The sequence below is a fragment of the Apodemus sylvaticus genome, chromosome 9, assembly GCF_947179515.1.
Source record: "Apodemus sylvaticus chromosome 9, mApoSyl1.1, whole genome shotgun sequence".
NCBI lineage: Eukaryota > Metazoa > Chordata > Mammalia > Rodentia > Muridae > Apodemus > Apodemus sylvaticus.
Genome location: NC_067480.1, coordinates 49,101,687 through 49,126,935, shown reverse-complemented (window position 1 = coordinate 49,126,935; position 25,249 = coordinate 49,101,687). Strand labels below are relative to the sequence as shown.

Here is a 25,249-nt window from a genome sequence, read left to right as displayed (position 1 = left end):
AAGTGAAAGACCCTTATTATATAAGGAGAGTAATCGTGGAAGACACACAATGTCAAACTTAGATCTCTGCCTGTACACAGACTCATACATATGTACCTGCACATACATGTTAATACATATATACACATGTGTGTACATTATACAGCTATGCATACAAAGGATAAAAACAATTCATTTAACTTTTCTAATAAAATATGTTTTATTTAAATATTTAAAATAAAATGTGTATACATTACACAGCAATGCATACAAAGAATAAAAATAATTCATTGAACTTTTCTAATAGAATATGTTTTATTTTTAAATACTTATTTAAAATACTAAAATAAAAAAATTACATTTTACTTAAAAAGTTTTAAATAGTAGTCCTCTTTCTCCAGTAGTGCTTGCACATCACACCAGCTTCTGTCTAGCTGGCTAAACCAGAGAAAATGTTGCTTCAAATGATGTCAAAAAGACTTGAAGAAAATGAAAGTTCTAAGATTTTCTAAGAAAATCTCTGTGCTTTTGCATTTTTGTATGGATTCTACAGCTCCAGATCCAGTTAACCATGAAGCAGAAATGTCCTCATGCACCCAAAGAATGTGTTCAATAGGCATCAACATTTTTCTTTAGTGATTCTCTAAGCAATACAGTGTGACAAGTATTTACACAGCATTTACATGGTATTAAGTATTATGAATAAGCAAAAGATGATTTAAAATACACAGGAGGATGTGTGGAGGTTATATGCAAATACTCTACTACTTTATATAAGGGCCTTGAGCACTGGGGAATATTAGTATTCAGTTACTGAATTTATCTGTATATATTAATACTATGTTTAATGTATAGTATTCAGTATGTATGCTATTGTTTTGTTTTGTTTTTAAAGGCAAGCTCTCATTTTATGGTTCAGGCTGGTCTGAATCTCACTATATAGCTCAGGCTAACCTGAAATTTGTGATTCTCCTGTCTCAGTCTCCTGACTGTTGGGACTATTGTCATGTGCCAGCACACACAACCTCTCTCTATTTTTCTATAAGGTGTTCCCCAGTTGTGTTGGCTTCTCTTCATTGTGACAAAGTACTGAGAGAATTTAATTAAATGGAAGAATGGTTTATCTTGGCTCATGGTTTTAGAGACTTTTGGTCCATGGTTGTTTGACCTCATCTCTTTGGGTTGTGGCATCATAGTACATCATGATGGGAATGTGAGGAGGAGGAAAGCTAGTCACCTTTTTGCAGCTGGGATGTAATGGGAAAGAGACAACAAGGGTCTCCAGTACCAATGTATAGTCTAGGGCACATCTCTCCTCTTACATAATCTTCTTAACTGGGCCCTACTTCTTAAAAGTCCCACCATATCTTAACAGCGCCACAGACTGAGGACCAAATCTTTAGCTAGTGAACCTTTGAAGGATTTAAAACTAAGTCATAATACAACTCTATCAGCAAATACTCATGCTTATATTTGTTACATTTCTACTGAGACTATATAATATTAATATCACATTACACTACACCAATGATAATGGATCATTTTTATGAACTAGCAGCTATTCTGGTGAGGAAGAATTTGTTAACTACAAGCTTCTCCCAGATCATCAGGGGTTAAGACATTCTAGCACTAAATGACCTTTAAAGATCACTTAGACTTGAAAGAGAACTCCTTCAGAAGTTTATAGTGAGTATTTGGGAACCTTGACTTTCCCCTTTCTGATTTGCCCTTACCATGGTAACCCTGGTTTCTGATTTCATTTTCAGAATGGATTGACTTATTCAAGATTGCCCTTGGTAGCATGTGGATAAACACATGGTATCAATTTTTATTCAATTTTATTCTTGCCTATTATTTCTACCCCCAGATAATCATATGAATAAGTGCAATAAAAATAAGATCTTTAATGCAAAAACCTATTCATATTTAAATAAAAGACAAAAGTCATATATAAAAGGAGAATGAAAAAAGAAATATAATGGTGCTCATTATCATTCTAGCTAGGTTTTCCATTAAATACTGATCATACTATGATGTTTTTTTTAAAAAAATAGTTCTTATAAATTTGCTTTGTGAATCAATGTTCTTAGAACAACAAAAAAACAAAAAAAAAAAAATTTCACCTCTGTTAATTTAGTCATTTGGCTTTTAAACTGGAGCTACAGGTTTTGCACTTCTGGTGAGTCCACTATCCAGATTCTCTTGCTCAGAGCTATATAATTTCAATTACTCAGAAGCTACCGACAACCTGTTCTGTCAAACACTACTAGGTTGAGGATTAGGCCTACAAAGATGAATGTGATTCTTTCCCTTTCGAAACTGACATGTTAGTCGAAGACAGATCTAAATGGAAACTAAGGAGAGTAACACACTGAGGTGATTGATTATTAAGGCAGATACCTTTCTGTGTAAAACAACTGAAATGCTAGGAGAAACAGATATGGACAAAATCATAGCTGAGCTGCCAAGTTAATAAGAAATTCCTGGGTGAAAATCTGAATGCTGGTCAGATTCCACATAGCATTTACAGCGAGTGTCCTGGAACTCCATATTCCTAGCCTTGGACTTTAGATAGTGTTTCCACACAACAGTTAGGCTCAATGTGCCTCCAGCCAAGGTAGACCAGATGGCTGTTGGATGGACGCTCCCACTGAAAATAAATAGAAAATATATGTAAATAATGCAAACATCAATAGAGAAGATAAACTCAACAAGTCTAGTTTCTGCAGAGATAGGAAGACCAGAGCGAAATTTAGCCACCAACAGCGTTGTATGCCACTGAATAATTCTAAGGAAGACTGAGGCTCGAAGCTGAATAGCAAGCAAAATTGAAAATGTGAGCAAATGAGAAATTTCAAAAAGCTAAGTTTTTACCAGGCACAGTGGCACAGAGCTATAATTCCAATGCACTGAATGTGGAGTAAGGTGATAACAAGTTCCAGACAGAGATCGGCGTTGGAACACTTGTTTAGCTTATGCAAGACCCTGATTTGTTTGTTTTGTTTTTCTCTAGCATTGTGGGGTGAGGGTATGGGAAGGTGAGAGCATCAGCATGGCATGGTAAGTCAAGGGTTAGAGAGCAGTAGACAGCAATAACAGATGGCCTTTTAGAAGGAAAGGACTTTTAGTGTCACAACTCATGATTGGAATAAGCTTCTTAGCCATTTCTAAGACTTAGATGCTGTTCATCTGACCTCTCGCATGGTCACATTAGGTGTAGATCTGTCTTCTGTAGTTACTGCCATCCCAATATATCCTTTTTCCATTCCTGTACCAACCCCTAAAGACCATATTGACTGTTACCAAATCTTCCCTGAGTCTTCCTTGTATCAAACACTTCCTTTTAAGATATGTATCAGCCAGACGTTTTTGCCCAGAGTCGCCGTGGTTTCCTGCTTCAACAGTGCTTGAACGGAACCCAGCCACCATGACCACCACGTCTCCTTCGCAAGTGCTCCAGAACTACCGCCAAGACTTGGAGACTGCCATCAACCGCCAGATCAACCTGGAGATGTATGCCTCCTACGTCTCCTCCTATCTATCTATGTCTTGTTTTTTTGACCGAGATTATGTGGCTCTGAAGAACTTAGTCAAATACTTTCTCCACCGATCTCACGAGGAGAGGAAGCATGCTGAGAAACTGACAAAGCTGCAGAACCAGTGCGATGGCCGAATCTTCCTGCAAGACATAAAGAAACCAGACCATGATGACTGGGAGAGCAGGCTGAACGCAATGTAGTATGCACTGCACTTGGAAAAGTGTGTGAATCAGTCACTACTGGAACTGCACAAACTGGCTACTGACAAGAATGATCCCTACTTATGTGGCTTTATTGAGACACATTACCTGAGTGAACAGGTGAAATCCATTAAAGAACTGGGTGACCACGTGACCAACTTATGCAAGATGGGAGTCCCTGAGTCTGGCATGGCAGAATATCTCTTTGACAATATCTGGAATACAGTGCTGAGAACTAAGCTGACTTCCCCAAAGCCACGTCACTGTGCTAGTCACTGAGGCAGTGCATGCGTGTCAGGCTGTCTTTATCTTTTCTATATGTTGCACCAAAACACCTGCTTAAGTTCTTTAATTTGTACCATTTCTTCAAATAAAGAATTTTGTACCCCCCCCCCCAAAAAATATATGTATCTAGGCGCTAGAGAGATGGCTTAGCAGTCAAGTGCACTTGATGCTCTTGCAAAGGACCTGACACCCACATGGTAGCTCACAAACTCCAGTTCCAGGGATTATGATGCTGGCCAGGCACTGTACATGTGGGATACAGTGTGTGTGTGTGTGTGTGTGTGTTTGTGTGTGTGTGTGTGTGTGTGTATGTGTGTGTGTATTTTGGTTCCATTAGATGTACCTACTCACATTTCAATGCCGACTACAACGTAGAATTCCAACTGTATTTCTACCAATTTAGAGTCGGTTGTTGGACACTGTATTTCTATTAAGGTGATTTCAATCTAATTTTCACAAGTATATAAGTTATATTACACCCTCTACCACACAATGCTAGTTAACTTACATTAAATGTAATCAGCTAAAAATCCATAGGTCATTTTTTTACAAGTGCTGTTAACAAGACAATCTCATTCTTTGTTAGTTTGCCGCTGATAGGACTTTGTGTTCTTATTAAATGCCACTTAATATTTTGTTTCTGTTTCCTATCTGTCAAAAATCTTTTTAGGTTCTTGATTTTATAGTCTAACACATTTGCTCTACTTCCCAACTCCACGCCACTTAAGCCTACACAATGGATAGGGCTGACAATTATGCCAACATAAACATGCTTGCTATGTACCTGACCTTATGTAAGAGTTTTACACATATTACTCTGTGCCTAGCCTGATGTGGGCACAGAATAACATAGGCACAACACAACCTGTACACCCACTGTCCACCTATTTAAAACAATGAGGTACAGAAAGGTGAAATGAACAACTCCAGGCTGCACAGTTCTGGAGAGATGGGGCTACGGAGCATACCCCAAAGCCCAAGTGTCTTGCTTGCCACACCATGGTACTTGCCTGAACTTGCCCTATCAGGACTCTGAGGGTGGCTATCTGGATGACACTGGAGCCTCTCCAAACCCTTTGTACACTGAGCTCAGTCTGACTTCCTGTCTAAGCTCTGGGCTGACTGATCACACACTGTACAAGTCACCATCTCTCCTATAAATGATAACAAGTGTACCAGTTACATTTATTGTCACTTGGAAGGTATTCCTGGCAAACAACAGAAGAGGGAAGACAGTCTCTTCTACCTCATTGTTTAAGGTGATAGGGTCCAATGTGGAGGGGTAGCTATGTGGTGGGCAGATCCTTGGTGCAGCTACCGACAGCTTTGCCTCCCATCACCTCCTTGTATCCTGATAGAACAGGATACAAGGAGGTGATGGGAGTCATCATGCAGTCATAGTCCCTTGTCCAATAACTTAGAAGTTATGTATAAATCTATATAGTGGACATGGCAACGCCCTGCTGTCTGTAGCCCTCTGTGCTTTCCACTGAGCAACTTGAGCTCCAAGGTGTTATTTCAAATTTCCCACTCCATGCTGGAGGCACCTTGACCAGCCTACATCCATGTCTCAATGTACTCCCCCAGCATATCTAGCTAGAAGTGGTCCAGGGTATACTTCTGGCCAGGAAGATGGAAGTGGAAATCTGGCAAGCACTGGTTTCCCAGAGCTGCTGGGAAAAGTACCGACATGGGGGTGGGGAGGGGTGGGGACTTAAATAGTGGCAACATGTCATTGCATTGATCTGAAAGCTGAAGGCTGGAATTGAGGTATTAACCAAATAGCTTCCCTCTGGCCAAGAGAAGGCCCAGTTCCAGGCCTCTAAAAGAGCCTTGTGGGTGGCTGCTTCATGTTTCCTGGGCATTCTCCCAGCATGCATGTCGCTGCACCCACACCTCTCCTTTTCATGAGGGAACCAGTCATATCCACTCACGTGCACACAGATGACCCACATTTTAATTTGATTGCATCCATGATCTTGGCTCCAAAGATATCCATTCTCTGGAGGTACAAAGAGAAAAGAGTGCAACATGTCCGTATGGGGGAGGTACTGTTCAAACATAACACTGAAATAGTCTCTGGTTTGGGGAGGCGTCTGTTTTCCTTACAGATGGGAAAGCCAATCCATATCTTCCTTGAGCTTTGCCTGTCTACCTCAGTTAGCCAGAGCTGCCCAGCCATATTTTGGTTATGAAGGGATAACCAAGAAGACCCAGTGTCAGCAAAGGAAAGGAATCACTGCCCGGATACCTTCTTACACTAGAAAATTAAGGCTGTGTGCTGAAAGATACTACATTTAGATTTCCTATTACTCTAGCCAAACGTTTCCCTAAGATAGTATAAGTTGCTTTTCTATAAAATGTTTGCTACCAGGTTATGTCTACGGATGGTTTCCATTGAGAGGGCAGTTGAATGAATTGAGGACTGAAAGTAGGATCCCTCCCTGCTTCGGTGACACATGCTGGAGGGCAAATGCTGAAGAGGATGAGTCAGGAGGAGCCAGCACAGAGTGTACCACACCCTGGCAAACCCTTTAAACACGTTGTCTAAAAGAGACATCTGGGCTAAAATCTGACTACAAATTGTCATCTATCATCTTTGAAAATAGTTCTTTTCTTTTCTTTTCTTTTCTCTTCTCTTCTTTTCTTTTCTTTCCTCTTCTTTTCTTTTTTTTGTCTTTTCCCTTCTAAAGAGCTTTGTTAGGATAGTCATGGATATAGGCAGTAACAATAAAACCCTGAAGTGGGAGTTTGTTATGGGAGCATAAGAATAGACAGGAGCCTTGTGTAGCATGATGGGATTCTTGAGGGGAAAGAGATAGAGACCCCAGTTCTAGAGTAAACTGGGAATTGGGGGTGGTCTTACACATACAGACTGGGGGGAGCAGTAAGGGAAAATAAATTCCACAAAATGTAACCTAGACCATGTTACCTAGGCCATTGCAGGTAGTCATAGCACAGGAAGGCACTAGGTAGAAGTTAAACTATAACTAGAGGTTATTTAGGCATCAGAGGGCCTGGACTTGCAGGAGAGCAGAGAGAAGCAAACTCTTCGTCAGAGTTGCCAGGTCACCGCAGAAGTAGGTAGCTGTTCTTAAGAGCCTGCTTGAATATGACATTCCTTTGAAAGGTAGAGAAATCAGAGACCCTAACACACAGCCAGTGAAGCCATCTTTGCTCTAACCCTAACCCTAACCCTAACCCTAACCCTAACCCTAACCCTAACCCTAACCCTAACCCTAACCCGAACTTTGTCTCTACTTTTCTTAATACTTTCCTGAGACTCATGTAGCTCAGATTGGTTTCAAGTTTACAGTGTTTGTTGTTTCCACTTCCCTGAGCAGTGGGATTACAGTCTTGGGGCACAACACTTGGGGTATACAGTATTTAGGGTTGAAACTAAGGCTTTAAGCAGTCTAAGCACTTTGCCACTGAAGTCACGTCCCCGGGCTTCTATCTTTTCTAAGGACAATTCCACATCATCACACCTAGGAGTCCCATTTGTGTTCCCTTTACAGAGAAATTGTAGAATTCCCTGAGTTCTTTTGCCCTGTTTCTTGACGTTCATTAAACATTTGGCTTGTCTTCTTCCACATGGGGCTCAACTTTTGAAGGTGACAGTTGTTTCTCAGCCCCCAGTGGGTTCCCTGGAAATCCAATAAAAATCTCCTACTTGTTATTCTTAGTATCGTCACTAAAACCAGAGAGAATGAGGTCGTGACTCGAGGTTACCCTCAGCAATGGAATGCTTAGGAAGTCCCTCCATGGATTACGATGATTGAACATGGGGGCATCTCTGTGATTCAACTTCATAGTCTTCCACAACGCTCTGTTCCATCTCACACGCTGGGGCCTGCAAGACTGTTCTGAGTTCTTCAGCAATAGTGGTTGCTGTATTTCCAGAGGTTCACACAGGGTGTTCATTTGACACAGGTCCTCTCTTGCTGCTCTGTGCAGGCTATGGCCTGTAGTCCCCTAAGCAGAAGGAATCCCAAGTGTCTGGCCCAGCGCTTCTCTTGGAATTCCCAGTTACAGCTCTACCTCCAGCAAGGACCAACTCGAATGAACACTTGTACTCTGCACTTAGCTCACCTTTCTCCTGCTTCGTGGCTTGAATATTGGTGTTTAAACAAATTTGCGTTGATTATCGTTACTTTTAACCAGAATCCTAATGAGAATATAGTTACAGATAAAGAGTTTTCTTCCCTTAGAAGGACCTGGACATTTAGCATTTTATAGCAAGTAGCTAGGTTTTAGGCGCTGCACTTCAACAGGACACATATGTCACATTTACAGTGTGTTACACTCAAAAAGAAATTCTCAGTCTGTGCATTCTTAGCCCATGTGATAGATGAAATGCCAGGGGTGCAGCCCTGCAGGAGAGAGGACACTTTCTAACTGCCGAAGCACACGTTGAAACAGATCCATCTCATCCTCCTCTGCTTGCCCTTCAAGTCTTCAGCCCTACTTCCTTAGTATTTATTTTCTATTTGCTTGTGTCTGTCTGACTGTCTGTCTGTCTGCATGTGGGTATGTGTACCCGATTATAGGCCAGAAGAGGGTTTAGGATCCCCTGGAGCTAGAGTTATAGGCAGTTGTGTGCAGCACACTTAGCCACCCATCTCCCCAGCCCTGCTCTTGCTTTCTTACATTAACTCCTTTAGTCAAGTCACCACAATGTTTACCATCTCCTTCTTTTGTATTGTGGCTGGAGAGAAGTTTTGTTGATCTTTTTGATTTGGTTTGTGTGGTTGTTTTTCAGACAGTGTTGCTGCTCTGTAGCCCAAACTGTCCTGGATCTAGGTGATCCTCCTGTCTTGGGCTCCCAAGTATACCACTAATTTTATTCTAGTCAGAGATTTTCTTACTAAAGGGTTGTTGTTGTTGATGATGATGATGATATTGTTGTTGTTGTTGTTGTTGTTGGGCTATGAGGATGGCTCAGTTGGTAGAGTTTCCATCATGAGTATAGTACCTGAGTTCAGAACCCCAGCATCCGCATAAAAACTGAGTACAGCGGCATCCATCTGTAATCGTAGCTCCGAAGACACAGAGACAGATATAGATCACTAAGCTCCTTGGTCAGCCAGGGCAGCCAAAAATCCATGAGCTCTGCTTTAACGAGAGATGTGTCTCAAATATAAGGTGAACAGAAGGACCCAGCAAGATGGCTCAGAAGCTAAAGGTGCTAGCTGCTGGCTCCCAAGCTTAAGAACCCGAGTTTGATCTCTGGAACCCACACAGTGGAAGTTGTCCTCTGACCTCCACATGTGTACACATCCACACTAAGTAAATAAAAATATTTAAGGTGGCAAGCAATCAAGGAAGGCAGCCAACACCAACCCCTGGCCTCCACGCACGCATACACAACTATGGTAACATGCATACACATGTGTACAGGTACATGTACTTAAAACAAACACACATGTGTGTATGTGTGTGGTTTCTTTCTCTTTCCCACCAGAAAAAAAATCATTGAGTTTAAGAGTAGATCAGTATGTCAAGTTTTCTAGAAATATTCCTGAAAGCCATTTTCTGACTGAGGTGTCTAGAGGCCATATCTAAATGGGGCCACCAGGTAAGAAAGCAGGACAGCCTCACACACTTGTGAGGCATGAGAAGGAATAAAATGGAAAGGAAAAAAAATCTTATTAGGTTTTATAGGTCAGGGAAATCCTTTCTAGCCTGGATTTCTAAACTCTCTGAATTTTAATTGAAAGTATTTCTCCAGGGTACTTACTTTAACATGACTGTGCACTCTCAAAAAATATTCCCTACCCATATGAGAAAAATATTACAAATTCCAGGAAGACAAGATTGCATTAGCAGGAAGATTTGATGATGTGCCCGCCCTTTCTGTGTGGGACGGTCACCATAAATTGCTGGCAGCTCTGGGATGCCAAGTCACCTGTGTGGAACACCTCTGCTGGGAAGAGAGGGCGTGTCAGGGGTGTGACAGTGGCCCCCTCCCCCACCAAGGACTCACCATTTTAAAATTTTAAAACTGCTCATTTAAAAAAGATAGCAACATTCCTCTCAAGATTTATGATTATTATACCAGAAAATGCCCTAAAATTAGTAAAAGATGAGTTTAAACATATCTGGAAGTTATTGTTAGAAACTAATGAATTAGTTATATAATATAACTAACATAATCCTATTATTAATGATGATTATAATGCTATACTGGTTTAAATACTGCTTTTTTGTCTTTCTGGACATTTTCATCTTCATTGTATTACTGCAGCACACCATTTGCCCTGAAGTATCTGAAGTGTGTAATATGTAAAAATCATTGAATTGAAAAGAAAGTGAGGTCAGAAGTCATGAAGAAATATCCTTTAGCTTCCCTATGCTAGAGTAGAATCTGATCTTACATGAGAAGGAACACACAATTGAAAGTGTGACTCGGCTGAAGCACCTGCTTTCCAATTGGGCTTTTGTTCTCCAAAAGTTTTTATACCTTAGAGTACATTGGATGATCTCAAAGCTAGCCCCTTGGGTGAGCCAGGGCATTTCCTGGACAGCCTTATAAGGAGTGTGAGTGGGGTGCTGGGGAAGCTTCCACTGAGCAGGCACTCCCTGACTGCTTCTCCGGGCTCTGACTCACTTATCCCAGTGCTGTCCATAAGGACAATACCCTACCCTGGCTACTCCAGGGGAACACGCTTACTGACAATACAGCAGACGCTGCCTCCTTCCCACTCTGTAGTCCAACCCAGTGGGAGTGAGATTTCCCTCCCTCCCGGAGTCCAGACTGAAAACCAGGTCTTAGCACACAGGACGGATGTCAGTAGGTTCAGCCACCCCTGGGCCAGTGCCCACAGCTACGGTGTCTCCCCAATTTCATTCTCATCCTGTCCCAAGGAGCCTTACAGCATCTGAATCTCAAAATGAACAGTGCACAGACATCGGCAAGGTTCCACTCAGAGCGTGTAGAGCAGAGGGTGTTTTGGCCCGGCATGAAATGAAATGCTAGCTGGAGTTGAGGGACCACGGAAGCCATTTCTCTCTCTGAAACCTGGAAGACTGTTCACCTCCCGTGCTAGGGTACAAATGACACTTTTCAGTAGTCAGCCAATTTATTCTAATTCCTACAATTAGCTGAAGAGATTGACTTTAGCTGCATTGATCTAATGTTGGGTGTGGCCAGGCTAGGAGCCTGAAGTCACCATGCTACAAGAGTGAAGCCAGAGAGTGACATAGCACCAGGAAATGGTGAAGCTAAGAGACAGACCCACCCACCTTGCTGAAGACTGAATCACACTCATCTAAACCTGTGCCTGTTCCTGCCATTTTAGTTATAAACTCAGTCTTTAGCTTGAGTCACTTTTCATTGGGTCCTCTGTCACAATCTCTTTAAAATGATCTCATCCTAACAGATGTGCAATATTGTACAGGATGGTTTTATGTCAACTTGATACAAGATAGAGTCACCAGAGAGCATGAAGCCTCAATTGAGAAAATCTCCATTTAGATGGGCTGTAGGCAAGTCTTTATGGTATTTTCTTAATTATTGATTGATGGGGAAGGGTCCAGGCAATTGTGGATGGTGCGATCCCTGGGCTAGAGGTACTGTGTTCTATAGGAAAGCAGGCTGAGCAAGCCATGAGGAGCAAGCCAGTAATTAAGTGGCCCTCTTCCATGGCCTCTGCGCCAGCTCCCGCCTCCAGGATCCTGCCCTGCGTCAGTTCTTCCCTGACTTCCTTTGATAATGAACTATGATGTAAAAGTATAAGTGGAAGAAACTCTTTCCTCCTTAGTTGCTTTGTTCATGGTGTTTCAACATAGCAATAGTAATGCTAACAAGACAAAATACCTCTTTCTGCTACATATATTGTAAAATAATCCAATAACACACAGTATTATTGTAAATTAAAAATATGATAATTTACATACAGGAAATTTCAAGAGTACAAACAAAAATTCAAAAGATTGTCAGCATTCTTCCATAATGGTGACATCCCATTGATATTTTTTTCATCCTGTCATAATTGTATTTGCCATACCTTCCATTTAAACTTAATCTCAGGAAAACCCTACCCTTCTCTAACACCTCCTACACTATCTCTTGTTCCCAAATTCCAACAGACATAGTGAAATGTCTCTTTAGTCCATTCACTTCTTGTCACTACCTTATCCGAGGCTGACATTAATTGTTGCATGTACTGATGAACTTGAACTCTGGTGCGGACCACTGAGGAAAGAAATGAAGGTGTTGTAGGTTCTTGTTCAAGCACTGGTTATGTATTTGCAACATGACAAAATATTGCCAAATATAGAGACCCAAAGCAAAATAGAAATGAGTTGTTCTGTAGTTTCTGTGAGGTTGTGTTTGAGAGTAGCTTAGTCAGTGATGGTTCATTCAGAGTCTCTTGTAGTTAATTAAGGTGTTAGCCAAGGTTGCAGGCAGCAGAGGCTCAGCTGAAGCTTGTCTCCTTCCAGCTTAGCCGACTAGAAGAGGCAAGGTAGGTGTCAAGTTAGTGCTGGATGCCAGCAGGAGGAACCACTTGTGACAAGTGGTCTCTCTATGGGACTTATTTTCATGATGTAGCCAGAGTCTTCTACAGTGAGTGGGATAAAGAGATCTTAAAAACCCAGGATAGCTAAAGCTATTCTCAGCAACAAAAGAAAGTCTGGGGGAATCAGTATCCCTGACCTCAAGCAATACTACAGAGCAATAGTGTTAAAAACTGCATGGTATTGGTACAGTGACAGGCAGGAGGATCAATGGAACAGGATTGAAGATCCAGAAATGAACCCACACACCTATGGCCACTTGATCCTCGACAAAGGGGCTGAAAACATCCAATGGAAAAAATATAGCCTTTTCAACAAATGGTGCTGGTTCAACTGGAGGTCAGCATGCAGAAGAATGCGAATTGATCCATCCTTGTCTCCTTGTACTAAGCTCAAATCCAAATGGATCAAGGACCTCCACATAAAGCCAGACACTCTGAAGCTAATAGAAAAGAAACTAGGGAAGACCCTTGAGGACATCGGTACAGGGAGAAAGTTTCTGAACAGAACACCAATAGCATGTGCTCTAAGAGCAAGAATTGACAAATGGGACCTTATAAAATTACAAAGTTTCTGTAAGGCAAAGGACACCATCAAGAGGACAAATCGGCAACCAACAAATTGGGAAAAGATCTTCACCAATCCTACATCAGATAGAGGGCTAATATCCAATATATATAAAGAACTCAAGAAGTTAGACTCCAGAAAACCAAACAACCCTATTAAAAAATGGGGAACAGAGTTAAACAAAGAATTCTCACCTGAAGAACTTCGGATGGCAGAGAAGCATCTTAAAAAATGCTCAACTTCATTAGTCATTAGGGAAATGCAAATCAAAACAACCCTGAGATTTCACCTTACACCAGTCAGAATGGCTAAGATTAAAAATTCAGGAGATAGCAGGTGTTGGAGAGGGTGTGGAGAAAGAGGAACACTCCTCCACTGCTGGTGGGGTTGCAAATTGGTACAACCACTCTGGAAAGCAGTCTGGCGGTTCCTCTGAAAACTGGGCATCTCACTTCCAGAAGATCCTGCTATACCACTCCTGGGCATATATCCAGAGGATTCCCCACCATGTAATAAGGATACATGCTCTACTATGTTCATAGCAGCCCTATTTATAATTGCCAGATTCTGGAAAGAACCCAGGTATCCCTCAACAGAAGAGTGGATGCAAAAAATGTGGTACATCTACACAATGGAGTACTATTCAGCCATTAGAAACAATGAATTCATGAAATTCTTAGGCAAATGGATGGAGCTAGAGAACATCATACTAAGTGAGGTAACCCAGACTCAAAAGGTGAATCATGGTATACACTCACTAATAAGTGGATATTAACCTAGAAACCTGGAATACCCAAAACATAATCTACACATCAAATGAGGTACAAGAAGAAAGGAAGAGTGGCCCCCTGTTCTGGAAAGACTCAGTGAAGCAGTATTCAGCAAAACCAGAACGGGGAAGTGGGAAGGGGTGGGTGGGAGGACAGGGGGAGAGAAGGGGGCTTACAGGACTTTCTGGGAGTGGGGGGGCTAGGAAAGGGGAAATCATTTGAAATGTAAATAAAAAATATATCGAATAAAAAAAAAGAAAGAAAGAAAAAAGAAGCCACAGGTTCTTCTGCGACTCAACTTTGGGAGACAAATACCATCACTTTCACAATGTCACTTGAGGTACACTGATCAGTGCTCTCTGGTATGAACAGCGGTACCCACTGGCATAAACACCAAGAGCTGTGATCACAGGGTCATTTTGGAAGCTGGCCACAAGTGAAGATGCTGAAAACCTCAGTTTGGGGTGTTTGGGTTTGAATGTAAAACACTTAAATAGAGTCAAGGTAGCCTCTAAAACCAGTAACAAGCTGGATTTATGAGCTATGGTACAGATATGCACTAGGAGTCATCAGCACGGGGGGGGGGGGGGGGGAGTAGGGTGGGGGGGAGGGGAGGTTGCTAAAGGCAACTATTGCCCAGGTGTAGAGAGGACTGTGAAGGACAGAACCATTGATATTTAAAGATGGACAGAGTAAGGATGACTGCAAGCAGAAGACAAAAAATTCAAGAGAGAAGTGGAAGGCCAAGCAATATCATCTAAACCATAGGAGTTCCAGGGGAAAATCCCTAAGTTTCCTCTGAACTCTAGAGTTCTCTCATGTCAGTTATAACTTTAACAATATTAATTTTACTAAGGGATGGAGACAAGTGAAACAGAATGGGAGGGGGGAAACCCAAAAAGGTCACAGGAATTTTCTGTCGAATGGAGTCATTAAATCTCTCATTTTCTTTGCAATCAAATACAAAACACAAAACAATTGTTTTATTTCACTTTTGATAAGATTGATAGGTGTTTCTGTCTTCTTCTTCAAATCAAATGTTTGCCCCATATGTTCCTCTGTGTGTGTGTGTGTGTGAGAGAGAGAGAGAGAGAGAGAGAGAGAGAGAGGAGAGAGAGAGAGACAGACAGACAGACAGAGACAGAGACAGAGAGATGCTGTGCAGGTATCTGTAGGCACAGGATGTTTGCCCATGTATGTGCCTATGGAAGCGGGAAGCTGGGGATCAACCTCAATTGCCTTCCCCTACAGTTTCCCCAGCTGACTTCTGGGGCCAAGATCCCTTTCAGAAGCTGAGTGCCACTGGCTGGCTGAGAGCTCTAGAGTTCCTCCTGTCTCCATTCCCCAAACTGGGGTTACAAGGACCCTCTGCTGCACCCAGCTCATACAAAGGTGCTGGAGATTTGAACTCAGTTCCTCATGCTTGTAGAGCATGCCCTTTATCCACTCAGTCATCCCCCTGCTGTCTCTCTGCCTGTTTTGTCCCTATATTTCTTCCATTTTTCCCCCTGGCCACAAAAAGACTAAGTGGTCTTCTAAAATATAAGACCTGATTAACAACTCAGTGTATTCGTCTCCTACCTCGTGGAGCAGTGCTCACTATGTGGTGACATCTCTGCTTTAGAGGGTTCCAGAGTTCCATACCTCTGTGCTATATGACATCATAGAGTATTATAGTGTGCAACAATTTTGCTCAGATTGTGCTTTTTTGGGTTGATTTTTAAAATATTTTGATCACTTATAATTCCAATAGTCAAGCTTTAGGACACAGTGTGAGTATAATAACCCATTAATACATTTGATTCTTTTTTTTTTTTCCGTCTTTGAAAACCTTTGGGTTGGGTCTGTATGACTCAAGAGATTTGTTTTGTTTAGGACAATTTTAGTCAATCTATGATCTATTTATCCTGCACCTGGCCAAATACGTGTGCTCTGACCCATTTCATTTCTTAGACAGCTGTTTTCTGTTTACTTTCCAGGGAGAAAAATACTTGGTCAGCCAAAGAAAATACTGCAAGTGCCAGCAAGGGAGTCTTGCATGATAACTTAGCAAACCAATTCTATTTGGACCTCTTCATTGTATTTCAGAGCATTCAAATTCAAGTCCCTTCAGGTTGGGTTGAATGAGGAGGAAACTATTCAAACTTTACCTTAACCCATAAATAACATTCTTCCCATGCAAATGAAACCTCCAAATGGGACTAATACCTGCACTCCTGACTATCTTATAGCTATGATTTTCTGCCCTCTCTTCATTACAGAATTGGCACAGGAAACTCTGCAATCCTTGCTGGAATACAGCCATCTCTGGCGCAGAGAGCAACAAACTCTTTAATAGCAACACAATACAGCATTTCGCAAAGCCTCGCAAAGCTGTGTAAGGACAGTGCTGGTGAAAGAACAGCACTCTCCAACATCATCACTGCAGCTCTGACTTGCAGTCAGGGTGGCAGGGAGCCACCTCCTGAAGGAATACTACAGTTTACCGATTGAAATTATACCTTGCCCACAATCAGATGTTGAAAAACCTACCTTCCAGTACCTCAGATGTGAGTGTTTGGGGACAGGAGGTGAATTAAAATGAGGTCAGTAGGATAGACCCTAAACTACTGTGACTAGGGACCTTCTCACACACTGAGGGAAGACTAGAAGGCACAAGGAAAAAGTGATTATCTACAAATGAGAAAGACAGAGTCAGAGACACACACAGAGAGACAGAGAGACAGAGAGAGTCAGAGACACATACAAAGAGACAGAGACAGAGAAAGAGGGAGAGACACAGACACACACAAAGAGACAGAGAGACAGAGAGAGACAGAGACACACACAAAGAGACAGAGAGACAGAGACAGAGACACATACAAAGAGACAGAGAGACAGAGAGAGACACAGACACACACAAAGAGACAGAGAGACAGAGAGAGACACAGAAACACACAAAGAGACAGAGAAAGAGGGAGAGGGAAAGGGGGAGACAGAGAGAGGGAGATCGGGAGAGAGGGAGAGGGGAAGGAGGAGGGGCAGAGGGGGAGGGGGAGAGAGGGAGAAAGGGAGGGGAAGGAGGAGGGGCAGAGGAGGAGAGGGGGAGAGAGGGAGAGGAAGAGAGGGGAGGGGCTAGAGGGATAGAGGGAGAGGGAGAGGGGGGAGAGAGGGAGAGGGAGGAAGAGGGGGAGCTCAGAAGAGCTGATCTTGACAATGCCTTGAACCTGGATTTCCCTTTCTTGAACTATGGGAAAAATTCTTTCTGCATTGAAGCCAACCAGTCTGTGGCATTTTGTTGTGGCGGCACTTGTACACCCATTCATTCAGTAATGGGCAACACTAGCTCTATGTCTGGATTATTAAGAGGCTGGCTTTTTGAATCCAGAAACTCAAATGTAGCAGGCAGCAGTGAGCTCCACATCTGTACCTCCTGGCTAATCAGGCTTCTCTTCCTGAGTGGATGGCGTCTTCCCTCCATGGTTATTGGTTATTTTCTTGGACTTGGTTATTTTCAAATCCACATAGAAGATATTATAACCTAAATTAGTCCCAGCAGGACGTAACTAGAGAGCTAGCTTCTTTCTGTGAATGCTCACATATACACATGCTTTAATAACTGATAAATATTCTAATAAGTGTTTTAAAGGTCAACAAGAGGCAAATTCTTAGCAAAGCAAAGAAATCGTGTAAATAAGCTGCGTGGGAGGATTTCGGAACCTATTTATGTTTTTCCCTTTAGGTCATGTACTGATGAGGCATGAGGATTTATATGAATCTGTCAGGAATAGTGAACGTCTGTCCTGAACAAGTTGATGGGGACACCTTTTCCTTTAATTCAGAGTGTCTATTTGAGAAATTTTTGTACAAAAATGTATTAAACACAGGAAATGGAGAGTGTTAACTTTGGGAATGAAATAAGTGGGACGAGGTGACCTCTTAGCGTGTGTTACATTATTCCGCCATGTCTGTGGGATTTGGCTTCTCTGGGCTAACAGTGTTCCTTCCATATGGACTTCCCAACCTCTCTGGGAAGGAGGGGATAGAAAGTGTGGGGCGGAGCCAACTGACAGATACTGACACAGAGGATTCCCAGGCTGGTCCTGTATCTGCCTCCTAGAGCAGGTACTCCTCTGAGGCAGCTTGGAGCAGGCATCTTTGAAGCACACCTGCATTCTTCTGAAAATGATGCACTTGCTCCACTTGTCCATGTAGTGTGTGCATGGTAAAGCATTCTCCCCAAAGAACTTTTGCAAGAATAGCTTTAAAATTCACCTTCTTCTCATGAGTTGACTCATGCTCTCCGTGCGCATGGTCTTGCTAAGACTGGCATGGGAGCTGGGCTGATCTTCACTGCGTTGACTGTATATCTGTCCATTGTGCCACACTATTGATTTTAAAAGTCTTTGATTTTCGGTGTGCAAAGGAGCACGTGGTATGCACTGCTTATCACCCAGAGCCACAGCGTGAACATTCCAGAAACTCCCCCAGGCTCACATGTTAAACGGTAGCATATTTTGGCCTCAGAAGTCTCTGTCCCCATGCTTGATTGGAGTTATACTCAAAGGTACATCAGATGTAATACTTTACATCATAGCAAAAGAAAAAGTAGTTTGTGCAGGGAAGTTTAGCATTCAGTGTTTTGACTTCTGCCCCTCCTTATGTATAACCATAAATACAGGGGACAAACTACGGGCCAAGGTCTCCTCCTTTTGGCATCCATAGGAAGCAGGTTGGTTCAGCAAAGTCTTCCATTTCACTCCAATTTATTCTTCTTTGTGCTAAATTTAAGTCAAATTAAAATCAATTCTTACTGCTTAAAATGATAAGTTTGAGATGATCTGCTGTAACGAAGCCCTTTATCTACCTGATCTCTCTTAAAATAGCTTTTTACCTGAGCAATCAGGGAGTATGAATTCTGGGTTGTGGGATTCAGTGCTGTTGTCTCTTTTTGTCTTGTTTCTGCTTTCCCCTCGAATACTTCCAGAGTGCTTAAAGTAGCTTTGTCATGTAAACATATTATGATGTAAGACCTATGAAGCTATTTTTCTTCAAAACAAATTGGACATTTACATCTAAGTGAATTAATAAACATATCTAAGGATATTTTTCTCTCTCATTGGTGAAAGGGACTTTGCAGTTCAGACCACGACAGAAATGATTATACTGCATCTTCTGTCCTGAGGCATGTACATCGTAGTCAACTTAAGACTCACTCAATCCCCTGGAGACAGACCATACATCCCACACTTCCTTGCATTCTCTATGCCCTGCCCCTCAGTACCCACATTACAAGATAACTAGCTCTATGTACAAGGTATGCCTCGGTCATAGAAACCAATATTTTCTTTATATCTAGCATAATGGTTTTTAGAGAACACAAGTCACAAAATCCTGGCATACAAATGCAGGGTGAGACCTTAGAAATCATGTTCTAGTTCAGGTCTTGCTCTTTCTAGTTGAAGAAACCCAGTCAAGGAAACCCAGAGAGATGAGGTGTCTTCTCACCCCAAGGTGATCGTCAGGTTCAGGACCAAGCCTACCGAACTACAACTGTACCCTTTGGATTTCAGTTCACTGCTGATCCAAAGATTGAGACATCCCTGGCTCTCATTTCTTGTATCCTGGCTTTGGCTTCTATTTTTGGCTTTAATGTTGTTGTAGTATTGTTATGTAGTTTCATGGCATGCATGACCATAGGCCCAGGATAAGAATAACATCACAGGGAACACCCAGCTCTCCTAACGCCCCTAGCCCAGCTGTGTCTGAGAAAACACAAAGACATGCATTGCAAACAGGACACTACATGCTACTTACAGGCTCCCTTCCCAAGCAGAACATTCTCAAGGAATGATTTTTTAAAATGATTTTACAGATAAGATAGAGAAAATGTATGCATCTATTCAATAGATTTTTAAATAATCATGAATAAGTGAGAATATAATTTACTTTAGAAACCAATAGAGCACAAAATTAGAAAAAAATGTAAAGTGATACTTATTTGAAGACGAGAGATACTTCTGAAGTTTGATATATACTTAACTAGATGTAAAAGTCTAAAATAAAAACAGTTGTAAAGAATGAGTTGAGACAGCTGCTGTGCTAAATGTGACACCAGAAGATGCTCAGCCCATGAGAGGTGACCTTTTAGGGAAGGGTAAGCATGCTCCAACTTTTATCACACTGTACTTTTATGAAAATATGTTACAATGGAAAGATGCTCATGTGAAAAATCATAAATTCTTTGGCTACAAGTTTAAGAAATATAATAATTTAAAATGTTTTATGTATATGAGAATTTCTTATACGTGTGTGTCTGTGTACCATGTGCTTGTCTGGCACCTACAGAGCTCAGAAGAGGATGCAGTATCCACTGAGACTGGAGTTACAGTTATGAACTGTCACACAACATAGGTCCTGGGAACCAAACCTGGGTCCTCTGAAACTGCAGAAAGTGCTCTCAAATATTGTTCCATCTCTTCAGCCTCCACTACAATAATTTTGAAGAAAACCTTTACATGATGATTGTGGGGGTGGTACAAAGGAAATGTACTGAATCTGATTATCAAAACACAACAAAATAATATCAATAGCATCAAAAGGAACTGTAAACTGAGCTTCAATGTATAATGAGCTAATATATGTATGACCTAAAAATATTTAGTTATAGTTTACTAGATTACTTCATGCTTATGGCTTTTGTCAATAATCTATTAACCAAGTAAAATCACCAGGACAAAAGAACCCATTACATTAATTTTTCATGTATATATATTTTTATGGCTTCTCCATTTGCACTCTTTGTCCATAAGAGCGATAACTACGATTGTAGATTTAGTACCTTCTATAGAACATGCTCATTCTGGGAGGAAATAGTGGCCATCCTTAGAAAAATCTTACTTTAGTGTAATGAACTTAGATCAGAACTGTCAATGGTTGTTGGAATTAGACAGGGTGAACTTGGGGCAGTGAACGCAGATTCAAAAACATGCAAGTGCAGAAATATCAACTCCCTGGGGTAGGGTCTAAGCCTCATAAAACCCCCTCCATGGTCAATGACAGAAACAGAGTGTGATGGTTTGTACATGCTCTGCCCAGGGGGTGGCACTATTAGGAGGTGTGGCCTTGTTGGAGTAGGTGTGTCACTGTGGGTGTGGGCTTTAAGATCCTCATCCTAGCTGCCTGGAAGTCCATCTACTACTAGCAGCCTTCAGATGAAGATGTAGAACTCTCAGTTCTGCCTGCACCATGCCTGCCTAGATGCTAATTACTGTAGGAAACAGGGGTGGGGTTCTAACATATACCATAGCAGTCAGATATGAAGGAATGTCAAGTTCTAAGCCAATCCTTTTAAACACAGGAGTTATACAGGGTATTAACTTCATATCCAATTTATATTCTAGGAAAATATAGACAACTATTCAAAATCTTCATTAAAAAATCAAATATGTAAATGCATATTGATTTCATTTCCATAACCTGATCAACACTATAAATAATAACTAGATAGTTGTGACGTAAAGGTTTTAAGTTCTGTTTCTGCCAGTTATGGAATGTCAAGGTATAGCAATAAAAAATTAGCATATGTTAAAGTAATTATGTACGAGGCAGCTAATAAAAATACATTGACATTATATATACTTGTCTTTCCACAAGAACCACAGCAATCAAATCACATTAAATTTAAAAGAGTGTACTATAATACTTACTACCTGAAGGTGATCAACAGATCTTCTTTAAGCAGCTAGTGGTGGAATTAGGAGAGTGATGTTTGATTTGCCCACAAAACTCATTACTTCTTTTTCTATTCCTGGGATTCATTTATCTCACTTATCTGTGACCTGTTTAGTATGGATCTAGGTCAGTTTTAAATGAAAAAAAAATAATTTGAAGTAATAAGAAGTCCATACATTTAAAAAAAAAAAAAAGCACCTGTAGATATAAATAAACTGCAGGCATTCCTTAAGTCACAAACACCTTACCTATGAACACAGGTGTGTGTGAGCAGAGCCCCAAAGAGTGTGAGACTGAACCAGCCAATGCTCTTTGTGTAGGCTCTGCTAATGAATGGGAGCAGTGTGTGAATGGGAGGCTCCTATCACTGGTTTACAGAATTATTGCCCTGAAGAAATAGCAAACAGAAAGTCCCAATTTTTATATTTAAATCTCTGAATATCTGAATGTTAAACATACCAACTAACATGCATATGAATTTTTGATATAGACACCTCAGAGTGTTCAGTCAGTGCTCAGTTCAGTCAGTGATTCTCAACCTTCTTAATGCTGCGACCTTTTAATATAGTTATGTTGTGATGACTCCAAGACATAAAATTTTATATTGATATTATAATTTTGCTACTGTTATGAATCATAGGGTAAATATCTGATATGCCCGATTATCTGATATGTGACCTCAAAGGGGTTACAACTCACAGGTTGCGAGCTGCTGGTCTACATAAAAGACATGTGTGAACCATCATGGGGCCAAGAGTGTATTGAGGAGGAATAATCTATTGCTCTTCATTTGAGATTGGAAAATTGAGTTTGCTGTATTTCTAAACCTGTTTGCAGAATAAGAAGTGAACCATCTATGTCTGGTAAAGGATTGTGTCAGTAGAGCATCACATTGGGTCATCTGCAGACTTTTCTTCCAACACATTAATGTTTCATACCATGCAGTGCTGGCTGCTGGATATAAAATACATTAGCTCAGCTCAGTGTAACAAACCACGGGGGATACCATATGGACCTATTCTCCTCTGTCTTAAAAATCATCATTTACACAATCTTCCTCAATCTCTGTGCATGCTGGTCTCATCTTCACGATTGGCAGTCATCTGTTAATTTCCTGAATAGCCCCTTTAACAAGCCACTTTTACTTTTTAAGCCCTATGTGTGCTACACTACACTCAGTTGGAAGTTAATATGATTTTTTAAATGTCTAAGTTACCATCATTTATTGGAAACAGTTGTTTTTATTGATGGTCTCTTCACATGTTGCTTCAGTGCTAATTATTTTTTTCTCAAATCAAAAATTTCCCCCCAAGAGCACTATTAGTTTTGGTGTGAGCTATTGGTTTTGGCTCTTTGGTTTTTGGTTGTTATTTTGTTTTTGTTTTTGTTGTCTTCCTATCTGAAATAGGAAATGGAGATGAAAATCATCATTCGTATGTAACATTTCTGTTCACTAACTATATACTATTAATGTAGTATATCTGTTCAGTAATTATTATCCTTAAACCAGTCTTTCAAGATATTTAACTGTGGTGGTTTGAATGCTTGGCCACATGGACTGGCACCATTAAGGGGTGCGGCCTTGTTGGAGGAGGTGTGGCCTTGTTGCAGGAAGTGTGTCACTGTATTGGCAGGCTTAGAGGGCTCTTAGTGCTCAAGCTCTGCCCAGTGAGGAGACAGTTTCCTTCTGGCAGCCTTTGGATTAAGATGTAGAACTCAGCTCCTTCTCCAGCACTGTGTCTGCTTATATGCTGGCATGTTTCCCACCATGATGATAATGGACTGAACCTCTGAATGTATAAGCCAGCCCCAATGAAATGTTTTATGTTTATATGAATTGTCTTGTCCATTGTGTCTTTCACAGCAATGAAACCCTAACTAAGACAGTAACAAAGCTTTTTTATACATTTTGTTATTTAATCCCATCTCCAAACATTCACTACAGATACAGAATGACTGGAAAATACTTATGTGAGCAGTCTTTTAGGCTCAGAGAAGACAGTAGCGATATCAGAAATGATCTCTGCTTTCGTGGCTAGCTTCTTTGACCAGATTGAAATAATAATTGATATCATAACTTAATTACCTTGCTAGATTTCTTTGTGTACGTTAAGGGCGCGCTGTTATTCCTCGAGGCTGAAGAAATAAGAGGAACCTCTGTCACTGAGTTCTCTGTCACTGCTTTGGGGATGGTGAGGCAGACTCTCTCATATTACATATATGCTATCACTGACAACAAAAGCCTCAAGGTCCTAGGTGATCTTTGTTGCTAACCTCTACCTCTCTCACTCCCAAAGTCAGCTGTGTGACCTTTACACTCTGACCTTAATAATTATTGGGATTTGTTCTCTCTGGGGCGTAAACTTCCGATTTTCCTGCAGTTATCTGGCTTTCACTGATCCTGCTGCGCTTAGCCCTCAGCTTCTGGCATTGCTAAAGGCATGTACCTCCTACTTTCTCAGCCCTGCAGACCAGTTCAGTTACACACCTTTGGGCACTCCCAACTCCACACAATGGGATGTAGAAGGTTGTTTATTGGATTTCCTTCTGGCCATGTCTAAAACTATTACACAAGCATTCAGTATTCACAATACTTCTTGTCCACCCTATAGAGACCATTGTCCCATGGAAACCCAATGTGTTAATGCCTCGCTAATTCTACAAGCCATATCCAACTTATCTCAAAAATACATCCTTTCCTAAAAGTTTCCAGGGGCTTCCCATTGCTTTTCAGTTAAATCCAGATTCCTCATTGAGACCCAAGCTCTGTGGGACCTGGCCTCTGTGTCTCCAGGAATAACATTTCTTAACCAATACTCACCTCCATGTTATAGCCACAGTGACCTTCCAGGCATGAAAACATGAAAGGATTTTCTACCATAGGACCTTTCCACACACAATTACTTCTCTCTGTGGCCCTTCCACATTGGTGTGAATGATCTCAGGTCTCAGTAAAAATCTTCATCAATCGAAGAAGCCCTCTATAAGTGCTCCATTTTTATTTATTTGAAGCCTGCTATAACTTACCTTGGTAGCCTATAACCAGAGAAGGGACTACAACACTTTGCTACCTATTTCTCTCTTTCACTTGCCATTATCCAGTGAAGTGCCGCCCGTACAGTATACTGTACTGAATTATAGAACATAAAATTTTCACGAATATGCATTAGCATTGTAAAAGCACACTTAATGATATTAATACTGTAACATGAACAAATAGACATTTGCAGGTCTGACAAAAAGCTTAAGCAACATTTAAAATTTTGTTAAGAAAAAAAAAAGCAAAATGTTTACTTTGTGTTTTGGGAAGGAATCTGACCATCCCTATAAAACAGGCTTCAAACAACACTCTATTCTGGTGCTTTGAGGCTTGAAGGGGAGATGTCAAAGAAACAGAAACTTAGCTTTCATCTTTAGAAAAGTATGATCTAACCACAGAGCACAGCCTCCAAATGAAACTCCTTACGGATGAGTACATGGCACGCTGAAGAAAAGATGAGCTGTGAAGGTGATTTTTAAATGGGGAGCAGAAAAGAGCAATACATCAACACCTTAACAAGGAAGGCAGCCTAGACAAGATGGCTTTGTACCTGCTTGTCGGAGCGCAGCAGCAGATGAGCAGATTGGGTGGGACTGTGGAGCAACTGGAGCCTTCCAGGGAAAACTACAGAGGGAG

The 25,249-nt window shown here is 41.2% G+C and overlaps 1 pseudogene; it reads left to right on the top strand.

Moving 5' to 3' along the window:
- The first annotated feature begins 3,406 nt into the window (after window positions 1-3,406).
- Window positions 3,407-4,095, top strand: LOC127692461 (ferritin heavy chain-like; annotated as a pseudogene).
- Window positions 4,096-25,249: the final 21,154 nt, after the last annotated feature.